This window comes from Paramormyrops kingsleyae, chromosome 4 (assembly GCF_048594095.1).
Source record: "Paramormyrops kingsleyae isolate MSU_618 chromosome 4, PKINGS_0.4, whole genome shotgun sequence".
NCBI classification, from domain to species: Eukaryota; Metazoa; Chordata; class Actinopteri; order Osteoglossiformes; family Mormyridae; genus Paramormyrops; species Paramormyrops kingsleyae.
In genome coordinates, this window is record NC_132800.1 from 38,326,548 (window position 1) to 38,339,100 (window position 12,553).

Sequence of the window (12,553 nt, forward strand, 5' to 3'; positions counted from 1 at the left end):
ACACCCAAGTCTAATGATCTAGCTTTTAACAATGATACTAAACCTTTCATATAGGAATCTAAATTTTAGGTGACAATTTATTTCACATTATAACTGACTGTAGTAAATAAGTCTGTTTACATCAAGAGCTTCCCAGCATATCAAATTACATGAAGGCAGAGCAGAAGCTAAACAGCAGTGTGATGCCGTCCCCATTGTATGTATTATATTTATACCATGAGGGTTTGTTTCCTCTCGCTGCCCACAGTGTCCTGATGGAGAGAGCAGACTCCCCTGTACCCAGCTGTGTTTCCCTGAAGAGTGACAGGTCAATGTCTCATCCACTCGACTTCAGAGAGGGAACTTTTCCTACAGGTCAGAGGTAAATGTGCATTTAAACAAACAGTTTAAAACACTCAAGCTCTCAGTCAAATGGCACAGAGACAAATGCAAGCTATGAGGAAAGAAACTTTATAATTAATGCATATTTAATGCAACTTGTCAAATGCAGTTGTCTTTCAGAATTTTAACAGAAGTTCTATCTGTATTCCGTCAGTTTTCTACAGTGTCTGGCAAAAAAAAGTCGCCATTTGAATTAAAATCAGCAAATAATTAAAAGCCAATGATTGGATCAGTTTTATAGCTCAGCAACGTTATGCAGCAATAAAGTGAAGTCAGCTGAGTGCCTTAATCTACTGACTAGCCAGGTTATCACATCAATGGATGTTTTCTTTTTATTTAGTCCGTGGTTAATTAATACATAAGTAATACGTAAAGTCTTACCATTTAACCAGATGTGTGTTGATTTAAATCTGCCTACTTTTTGGAAATAAAGTATAAAGTGTTTAAATAAATTAAGCTAAAGTCTACCTACTTTCACAGTACCACCCTGTAGGATTTACTCAGATTAATTAAGGCAGCATTTTTGCACTCACTTTGTTGGTAAATGTATAATTTTTATGAGTAAAGTAAACCTTAGTTTAGCAAATAATATGTCCAGTGCCAATTAAGATAAAGGGTCTTGTTCAGAATCTGATGCAAAGTGGCACCAGGCATGATGCATGTGTCTCTGCCAGCATGAGCCTGATGCTGCTTCCTGTTCAGCTGGGAGTTAAGGGCTTTGCTCAAGGACCCAAAGACATGTGACTGTTCTGCTGAGGCTGGGCATAAACCGGCGACCTTCCGATCACAGGCCCAGAGGCTTACTCTGCTGAGGCTGGGCGTAAACCGGCGACCTTCCGATCACAGGCCCAGAGGCTTACTCTGCTGAGGCTGGGCGTAAACCGGCGACCTTCCGATCACAGGCCCAGAGGCTTACTCTGCTGAGGCTGGGCGTAAACCGGCGACCTTCTGATCACAGGCCCAGAGGCTTACTCTGCTGAGGCTGGGCATAGACCGGCAACCTTCTGATCACGGGCCCAGAGGCTTACTCTGCTGAGGCTGGGCATAGACCGACGACCTTCTGATCACGGGCCCAGAGGCTTACTCTGCTGAGGCTGGGCGTAAACCGGCGACCTTCTGATCACGGGCCCAGAGGCTTACTCTGCTGAGCCACATGCTGCCCCCCCCCCCCCCCCCCCTCAAAAAAATCTACTGTCACCTCTGGCTGGCGCTCTGGGGGCATTTGGCAGGGACAATGTAAAGCGCTTTGAGACAATATAATATTGTGAAAATTCACTACGTAAATAAATTTGAATTGGATTGAATTCGATTAATTTCTCTGCCTTATTCACAGAGACCAAGAGGAAGAATCCAGTTCAGATCTACATGATAAATTGGGTTTCACATCCATATTGAAGGTCTGTGTTTGTTGCTGATATGTTTTCTTAACTGTTATGTAAATTAGCTTATATTTTATAAAGCTGAATAATAAGAAATTCATCCTGTTAAAGGAAATATATTTAAAACTATTTTTCACAAGAAAAACTTTGAAAAGGTTTGGTGCAAGTAGCAATAATTAACTGTAACTGTTTATTTTAGTCACTAGAGGAAAAAGCCGTAAAGTTCCTAAAGGATGAGCTGAAGAAGTTTGTGAGGTACCTAGATCAGAATTACCCAGAATGCTCTGAGCCTCAGCTGGAGGAGGACAATGACCTGGACAGTGATGGTCAGATGCAGAAGACCTGTGGTAGAGAGGGAGCTCTGAAGATCACACTGTACATCCTGAGGACCATGAAGCAAAATGATCTCGCTGACTTACTGGAGAAGAGTAAGAGCCTCATAACATTCTGTACATGTACAGTACTGTGCTAAATTCTTAGGCAGCCAGAGAGAAGGATCTTCATGTTGGTGTGTGAGCCAATCCAAAAACTTTCCTAAAGTCACTTCAGGATTTGCAGAAATCTTTCATCCATATATTTTTTGACTTGACCACTAGCACACGTCATGTGGATGATCAATATCTCATTGACATTTTTAACTAATTTAATTAGTGAATGAAGTGAGCTGGTGGTGAAATGTAAGGAGCACATGGACTGGCTGTGGTGCCCTGAGGAGGTTTGGGAGCTGAAGTGATGATTTAGGGTTTTTTCCAGAGCAACTTACTTCCCAGATAAATGGCTTTAAACTCGTGGTGTCAATTAATAAAAAAATCCAGTTAATCACAATAATAGGCTGTGATTAATTATGATTAATCACACATTTAAAATGGTGGTCGGCTTTTTGCTGGTATTTTTTGGAAGATGAAACAAATACATGTGTTGTCTTAGAACAAAGAAATGCAGGACAAACTGGTCAGAGGAATCGTGTTTTTATAATATAACATCTTCATTTTGATGATTTCTGAATTATAATTGGAATTCTTTGTTCACAAAAAAATAAAACACATACAACAAATTTAAGTCATTACATAATGTACGTTTTTATCTGACCATTTTCACCAAGAGACCCCCTACCTTGCTATCGTGTTTGGGTCGGCACCGACCCGTTTGTAAGTTAAAAAGGCATAAAAGCACCACATAGATTTGTGTACTGCATCAAGCCTTTTTTACTTTTCAGGAACCTCTATTTAAACTAAACAAATTAAAACAAAATCAAGGCAAGGCATGCCCATACATGTAAGGCAAGATAAGACCAATTCGCTTCATTTATATAATTCTCTTGAGGTTTATTTTACCTTTTTTTTTTAAAAAAAAAAACAAGAGGTATGCTGTCAAAAGAAAGGTCCAGAAAGCCACACCAAAAATATTAAAACCAATTTTTTTCATGGATAAGGAAGCCTAACAAGGTAACCAAGAAGTAAGAAACAAACTGGACGATGAATAATTGTTTTGAGGGTATTTTATGCCTGATTTAAGACACGGATCGGCACCGACCCATTTAAGATAAGAGATAGGAACAGAAAGCTAACATAGGACAAAGGTAAAATGGTTCAGTCTCCCGCTCTGGGCTGCATTTCCCAAAAGCACAGTTGTTGACTTACATAGTTAGGAAACACGCCCCCTGCTGGCAGACGCTCTCTCACAGACCCGTAAGCATAGAGACACCACACTAAACCACCATACTAGCCCTATAATGCGACGTGACGTCACACCTCTGGTCCCGATATACCCGCCCCCCCAATGTTAACACTGTAGCGCTGGTGGGACGGCTTCCGTATAGCGGGGGCCTATTAGCATATCCCAGCATGCTCGCCGGCCATGTACATACTGTAGCCCTGTTGTGTTTGTTATTGTAAATCCTTGTGCTGTTCCCCATTGTCCTGTGTGCCCTTGCCTGTGTCTCGCGTGAACCCTGCCTGATCCTCACGTGTCTTTAGTCATTATATAAATTACCCACAGTTTGTCTGCCTTACTGTCCGGCATCTGACCTCCCTGTGTTTCCCTCTTATGGTGCTTTGGTGCTTGTTGAGTACCTGTGTTTGTCTTTTTAAGGACTTAATAACAGGACATTGTTCTCCCCTTCAGAAGAGTCTCCTCGTCTTTCGCTGTCGCTGCGCGGTCTGCCGAGAACCACAATATGAGACCTACGGCCCAGGATCAGCGTATATGATTAATTTACATTAAAAACAAAATAGAGCATTAAGGTTTCCTGATTAATCGCATGCATTAACTCGTTACTGTTGACAGCATTACTTTAAACTTTTTCTTTGTTTGCCTACGACTTATGCACAATACTGTATGTGGTGTTGTAGTCAAATTTGTATGGTAAGACTTTACATTTCACATTTGTCACAGTCAAATATCTGGACTTGTATGTGTAAAAAAGTGTGTTTTTGGAAAATATTCTTCCCCTCATACTGGGCAGAATCACAGTAAAAATGTATGCATTTTCCTCTCATTCCTTTTCAGGACAGCTCATGCCGCAATATCTGCACAGAATCAAAAGTGACCTGTAGCAGAAATGTGAGTGTGTATTTGAAGGGAAAGCTAAGGAAGGACAGCCAACACTTCTCAGTGAGATTTACACAGAACTCTACGTAACTGAAGGTGGGACTGGAGGAGTCAATGATGAACATGAAGTGAGACAGATTGAAACAGCATCCAAGAAAAGGCGAACAGAAGATACTACAGTCAAGTGCAATGATATATTTAAACCCTTATGTGGGCGTGAGACACCTATCAGAACTGTACTCACTAAAGGGGTGGCAGGTATTGGGAAAACAGTCTCTGTGCAGAAATTTATTCTCGACTGGGCAGAAGGAAAAACAAACCAGGATGTTAACTTCATATTTGCTCTTCCTTTCCGTGACCTGAATTTGATTAAGGAGAAATACAGTCTGATTGAACTGCTTCACTGCTTTGACCCAGAACTGAAACCATTTCAATCCACTGAGCTGTTTAGGTACAAAGTCTTGTTCATCTTTGATGGTCTGGATGAGTATCGCCTTCCTCTAGATTTTCCGAGCAATGAGAGCTGGTTTGATGTAACAAAGAAAACATCACTGGATGTGCTGTTGACTAACCTCATTAAGGGGAATCTGCTTCCATCCGCTCTCGTCTGGATAACCTCCCGGCCAGCAGCAGCCAATCAGATACCTCCTGAGTGTGTCCATCAGGTAACAGAGATACGAGGGTTCGGTGATGCGCAGAAGGAGGAGTATTTCAGGAAAAGATTCAGTGATCAGAGCCTGGCCAGCAGGATTATCACACATGTGAAATCATCAAGGAGCCTCTTCATCATGTGTCACATACCTGTGTTCTGCTGGATTTCAGCCACTGTTCTTGAGAAGATTTTTAATGAGACTGACAAGGAAGAAATTCCAAGGACTCTGACTGAAATGTACACACACTTCCTGATTTTTCAGACTAGGTTAAAAAATGACAAGTATATAAAAAACGAAACCAAGCTTAATGAATACAGCAAGGAATTCCTTTTAAAACTTGGTAAACTGGCTTCTGACAACCTTGAAAAAGGCAATCTCATATTTTATGAGCAAGACTTGACAGAGAATGACATTGATGTCAGTGAAGCTTCAGTTCACTCTGGAGTGTGCACAGAAGTTTTTAAGGAGGAATATGGGTTGTATCAGGAGAAGGTGTACTGCTTTGTGCATCTGAGCATCCAGGAGTATCTTGCTGCTTTATATGTGTTTCTGTCAAACTCATCAGCTAGACTGCTGAAGACTGCAGTGGATCAGGCATTAAAGAGCAAGAATGGACACTTGGACCTCTACCTCCGCTTCCTCCTGGGCCTCTCAACAGACTCCAGTAAGACTCTGTTACAAAAACTACTGGGACAGACAGGAATCAGCTCACATACCACTTTAAAAAGATCCTTAAAATGGCTACTGGGACAGACAACAGCCAAATACATCAGGAAGAAAATACAGGAGAATTTATCTCCAGAAAGGACCATCAACCTATTCCACTGTCTGAATGAACTGGGTGACAATTCTCTAGTAGAGGAAGTACAAAGATACCTGAATTCTGGAAGCCTTTCAGCAGAAGACCTCTCACCTGTACAGTACTCAACTCTGGCCTTTGTGATGCTGATATCAGATAAGGAGCTGGATGTGTTTGATCTGAAGAAATATTTAGCATTTAAAAACAAAATGAACTGGATTAAACAAGAAGAGCATATACTGTATTAAATACATCTAAGCACATATATCAAAACAGTAATAAAATAAATGTATCCAAACAATGTGTCCTTCCCCAATCGTCCCCTCGTTAACCCCGTGTGGAATCCCCGTGTGATCAGCTGTTTCTGGTTGTTGTCATTAGCCCTCTATATTTTGTCCGCGTTTCAGTTTGTTTCCCCAGTTTGGTCAATGTATTTTCCGTCTGTGTTTTGCCTGCCTTACCTGTAATTAAACCCCGTATTTCCTGATACCCTGACGTCTGCATCTTTGTCTCCGTTCTGTCCCTGCTCGGCACAACAATATTATTATAATTAAACGTATTAATGGTTTATCATTAATATTAATATAATGAATAATAAAACTTTATTTTTAAATGTATTTTATTGTATAATAATTACTGTTACTGTCTATCATTGTCTAAATGTATTTTTACTGTCTAAATATATGTATTCAGTTAGTGTAAACATGCACGGCGTTATCACAGCAAATGCGAGGCTGAGACTGAAGCGTTACCCTTTGTTTCTGCTGAGAGACGTGCCGCGTGACTCATTTTCCCGCGCCTACAAGTTATCTTAGGTCGGCATTCACGGTTTGACTTCTGAGATTCAGATTGAGCTCTAGGTAATTTTTTTTCGACCTGGTTGGTTCGACTTTTAAGAAATTCGAGCTCTAATGAGTTCGAGAACTGAGGTACCACTGTACAAAGAAACTCTGTGTGCTTTCCCACCAATAACAACACCTCCAGTCGGGCAGTTATATATTAACATTGTTCAAAGTATATAATGAAAATGTAACATTTATTTCCCCTGTGGATTAAACACGAGGCTGGATTTTTTTTCACCATGACAATCTGGAAGCCAGATTTTATATTGACTGAAGTGTAGTAAAGTGACAGGTTTTCTATGACCGTCCTTTGTGTGACAACCAGCCCAGAGCCACAATTTCACTGAATGTTCGGACACTATGCTTGTGAGTGGAAGGCCACTGGTTCAGATCTCCTGGCCAGCAGAGTGATGTCATCGCTGGGCCCTTGAACAAATCCCTTAATGCCAATCACTGCAGGGGCGCTGGATGCTGGTCGACCCTGCACTGTGACCCCAAGCTTCCTCTCACCTGTGTGTGCCTGTGTGTCTCATGGAGCAGAATGGGATGGGTGAAAAGACAATTTCCCAATGGGGATGAAAGAAGCATCACTGTTCATAAATATTTATTTTAAATGAATGTTCCTTTTAAAAGCATATCTTAAAGTATTGGTAGTCCTATAATTATGGAATTGGTAGTTTTATAAGTTCCCAGGTAGAGAAAAAATGATTTCAAGTAATCATACTTGAATAATAAGTTGAATAATAATGTCCTGTTATTATACTTATTAGGAAATACTTATGTGGATATTAAAGAGTCTCAGGGTAACTGGCCCTTTAAGACCATTAAACAGCAGTGCATTAAAAAGTGGTTTGCAGTTGGTTACAGGGTTTCAAGGACATTGAAACAACAAGACAACTGATATATTTTAATTAACCTGCGACTGAATGAATTTTAGACTATATATTCACACTCATGCCCTCATTCAAACAGGCTCTGGAAGATAATGCAATATAACACATACAGAACATTATTGGGAATATGGTCTGTATGACTAATGAGAGTAAAACTATAGGCTTTTAACTTATGATAGACTTACCCACTATCAATGATTATGTGACTGCAAAAAATGGCCAAAATACACAGTGAACTCACAGGAGAACCTGTATTGTGCCAACAGCTGCTCATTTGAGTAGATTGATCCAGTTCCTGAATATTCTGTACACAAAACCTTTCAGGATATTTGTGCTTTGAAATGAAATTGGTCACTGTGTCACTGTATTCTTCATGACAGGGAACATGATGACCATCAGAGGATTGGCCAAAATTAAAAATGTACCATATTTAATCATTTTTCTGACTGTGGTGATTTCATTTTGTGTTGTGTTTATCCACTAATTCTCTTTGAATTATACTATATTCTGTGCCTTTTATTATGCTGAAAAAAAGTTTGATTGGATATTTTGTATCATTATAATCACTGATGTGAAGGATATATACTGGTCTGTGTGTGTATAATAACACGGTTCCTTTTGCAGGCTGAACAGCTGTAATCTCACAGAGAAATGCTGTGAGGCGCTGGCTTCAGCTCTCAGATCAAACTCCTCACCCCTGAGAGAGCTGGACCTGAGTGACAATGACCTGCAGGATTCAGGAGTGAAGCTGCTCTCTACTGGACTGGAGGATTCACACTGTAAACTGGGGATACTGAGGTCAGTATTACTGGGGATTCCAAGCTGTTAACTGGGGATACTGAGGTCAGTATTACTAGGTATCCCACTCTGTAAACTGGGGACACTGAGTTTAGTATTACTGGGTATTCTACACTGTAAACTGGTGATACTGAGGTCAGTCATATTTGTCCGGTCAAATAGTAAACTTGTATTTCATGATGATCACTATGATCACTGATGTGTAGGATACATACTGGTCTGTGTGTGTATAATAACATGGCTCCTTTTGCAGGCTGAACAGCTGTAATCTCACAGAGAAATGCTGTGAGGCGCTGGCTTCAGCTCTCAGATCAAACTCCTCACCCCTGAGAGAGCTGGACCTGAGTGATAATGACCTGCAGGATTCAGGAATGAAGCTGCTCTCTGATGGACTGGGGGATTCACACTGTAAACTGGGGATACTGAGGTCAGTATTACTGGGAATTCTACACTGTAAACTGGTGATACTGAAGTGTCATATTTGTCCAGTCAAATAGTAAACTGGTATTTCATGATGACACTGCAACTGGGACACAGATCAAACCAAAGGCCACAGGTATTTGACAGCACAATTGAGACACCCTCCACCCTGCAGACACAGTAAGGGCTGAGGGATCAGCCACATGGCCAGTTCATTTACTCTGACTTAAGCTCCTGTTTAGGCCTCTAGATGCAGCAGAAGGACTAATATTATAAGAGCCTCTCATGTCTGAAGTGTGTCAGCCAGTAATGCGGCTGATCCTGTATCCAAACTGTCTAAGCATGAACTATGTCAGTAATTTATATTATAAAGTGATTCTGTGACGTTTGCAAGGCAAGTCACACGAGCAAACCACTGCACTCACACCATTTCATTCCCACTAAGTAGGTATAGATTTCAGCTTTTTATTTCTCGGAAAAGAGGACATGATTCGGATGTTTTATACTGTTTGTTATTGTTATACTGACTTAATATTGTTACACTATGTACTAGAGTAAATACCTGGGCTGGACTTTTCACAGTTTCATAGCAGAGGAACCTAAATCACATTTCCTCAGGTGGAATTACACCAAATAAAATCCTCCTTTATTTTGGGTGCCTGTTGCATGGACCCCTTCCTGTGTCACATCAGCTGCCTGTCAGCTATGAGAGAGGAATCACTCCTGTAATCAGCTCTCACTGCACTGTACAGATCTGTGTGGACCACAGTGTTTAAAATGTTCACGTGCTAATGTCTCTCAAACAGGATCCCTGAAAGTACTGTTGCATCCATTAATATTTCTGCAGTTAACTTCTAACTTAATAATTTGTACGATTTTAATATAAAACAAGCCGTGCATCAGGTAGGTCAGCCTGACAGGCCTGCATTAGCTGCTGGGGATGTTCACATCTCCTCCGGTCAGAGTTCCTAGTCAGTTTGGAGACACCTGGCAGAAAGATGGCTGATGACTGCCAGTCATTTCTGTTGCTTGTCTAACCCTCTGGAAAACATGACAGAGTCAATATTGTTTCGTTGCCCATGACACTAAGCAAAGCAAAACTTTCCAGGATTCACTGATAAAAAGTCTTAGCAATTTCAGCTGGTGCGGAGATGCTCAGCTACAGAACAGAATATTCTGGGCCTTCAAAATACTGTGAAGCTGTGAAACTAATTAAAGTGCATATTCATACAACGGAGGCTAACATGAGACAGCTGACAGATACAGAAACTCCTAAACTAACACAAGGTGCTCATTCATACCTATTTTTAATCACATTGTACAGCAGCAGTAATTGGTCCACATTCCCTAAAGGTTACAAGGTCACACTCTGTATGGTTACATCAGCTTCAGGTTACATCTTCTTAATTTCTCTATGTGTTATACAGCACCATATAGTATTCAATATGCACACCCCCAAAGGGGCGGTCTTTATTTTAGGGGAATAAGGGGGGGCATTTAGGAAGGGCAGCTTAAGGGCAGCTGGAGTGTGGATTCTAGCTCCTTCCTCACACGGCTGGGCTCGGCTCCTTGGTCCCTGGCTGAGCAGGTGGGGGGGCGGCAGTCTCTTCTGGCTGGTCATCCTCCAGGCCGTCTGTGTTCAGATAGAGAGAGAGACGACAAGCAGGCTGCTCACCAGTCATCCTCTCCCCCCCCCCCCCCCCGCCCACGATGCAGGCTCTGAGCCGTGCTGGGGGAGGCAATCCCCCCCCCCTCTCTGGGGCTCTAATCAGCTGTCAGCTGCCTCCTGTTGACATTCCTCACTTCCTCACTGGTGGTTCTGCAGCTGACCGTGGGGATCTTGTGGTTTCTGTCCGGCGCTGTGGTGCTGATCGTCCTCTTTGGGATTTAGCCGACTTTCCTGCCCCTGTGACTGTTTGCTCTTGGCGTCACTGCAGGGCCTCATCCTCTCTGCCATCAGAGCTCTTCTTGTGGCAGGACTGTGGATGAGAGAGTCCAGTTCTAAGTTTCATGCAGTGGGTCACTGTCACTGGATGGTTAAATTTTGAACTGAACTGATTATTCATGTCTGTTACTACACAGTCAGTGAGGTTAAAAGGTGAGCTTTAGTGTACAGTGTGTGGGGGCCGCAGGAACAGAGGCACACAGGCAAACCCGGGGGCAGAATAATGCCCCCAAATGGCAGCTTTTTATCAGGAACAGGGAGAGCAGGGATGGAGGAAAAGGGGGAGGTGCTGAATGGCTGTTTGGTCTGGGGGGGTCTAGGCCAGTCACTGGTCCCAGTCAGGCTGTGGCTTTGGGCACGTCAGCACTGGTGTTTTGATGGGTCGCTGCCACCTGTATTTTGTCTGATATTTAGTGATTTCCTTTCTGCAGGCTAGCAGGCTGTAGAGTAACAGAAGAAGGCTGTTCTTCCCTGGCTTCAGCTCTGAGGTCAAACCCCTCACACCTGAGAGAGCTGGATCTGAGCTACAATGACCCAGGAGACTCAGGAGTGAAGCTGCTCTCTGCTGTACTGGAGGATCCCAGCTGTAAACTGGAAAAGCTGAAGTGAGTACAGAGTGTGTGTCTGACATGATACAGATACTTATGCATGTATGTGAAGAAGAGGCACCAATAAATAAATGGATACAGCAGTACTATGTTATGGCTTAATGGTTAGGGAAGCGCACTGGTAATTGAAAGATTGCTGGATGGAATCCCTGACCAGCACGGCACTACTGAGGTACCCTGAGCAAGGTACCGCCCCCAAGCACTGCTACCTGGGTGCTGAATTAGCTGCCCCCTGCTATGTCACGATGTCACATATGGGTTAAACGCAGAGGACACATTTTTTTGTTGTGCACTGTGTGCTGTTGTGTGTCAGCAATAACCACTGATCATTAAATTCTAATTCTACAATTCTAAATTCTGCTTTTCCAATAGTGTGGACCACAGTGGAGAGTGCAGGACCAGACCAGGCGTACAGAAATGTAAGTGTGTTTGCATGTTTATATTAATAATACCATTTTATGATTGTATTCATGCAATTGTTGTGATGAGTGTGGCTTTTTGCACTGTACTGTATGTAGATGGATTTCCTTGTTTGTATTTAGGTGAGTTTCTCTGTGTGTGACAGTTTAGACAGTATCCAAAGGGAAAGAAAACAGACAAAACATCCATCAGCATAACCGCTTAATCCCAACTGGGGTCACAGGAGCCTATCCTGGGAACAAGGGGTGCAGGCGGGAACCAACATTGGGCAGGTGCCAACACACCACAGGGAACACACACACAAATCAGCCTATCCTGCACACTTTGGGACCATAGGAGGAAACCAGAGCCTCTGGCGGAATCCCATGCAAACACAGGGAGAGCATGTGAATTCCACACAGAAGGGACCAAACCCAGGACCTTCTTGCCGTGAGGCAACAGCGCTAACCACTGCACCACCATGCCACCCACAGACAAAACAGGCATCACCAAAAATACTATTAATTCATTAATCTTTTTTTTGTACAAACAAGTACTTTATAGATACTTATTTTGTCCTTGTGTGGGAGTGTAACAGGGTTAAAATATGTTCTGATATAATTCTGCGTGTTTGATTTCACAAATAAATCCTTTGCATTTGTTCTTCATGCACATGCGGTGAGTTTACTTTTATCTTTTTGAGATTCGTTAGTATTGTCCTAAGATGGCACCTGTAGTCTCCCCCAAACCGGGAGAATGGTCTGGCTGCAGAACACTGGGCGTCTCCGCTAGGAGGATCTCCACTGTGGGACCAGAAATCACATGATCTGCACTCCTGGGCCGGACATGACGTTATGCAAACTTCAGAAACAGAGCTGAAGTATAG

The 12,553-nt window shown here is 42.4% G+C and overlaps 1 long non-coding RNA gene across 1 annotated transcript; it reads left to right on the top strand.

Annotated features, from left to right (window-relative positions):
* The first annotated feature begins 1,708 nt into the window (after positions 1-1,708).
* Positions 1,709-4,627, top strand: LOC140588843 (uncharacterized). Its single transcript, XR_011990042.1, has 3 exons — positions 1,709-1,778; positions 1,960-2,188; positions 4,269-4,627. It is a non-coding gene; the product is annotated as an uncharacterized lncRNA (long non-coding RNA).
* Positions 4,628-12,553: the final 7,926 nt, after the last annotated feature.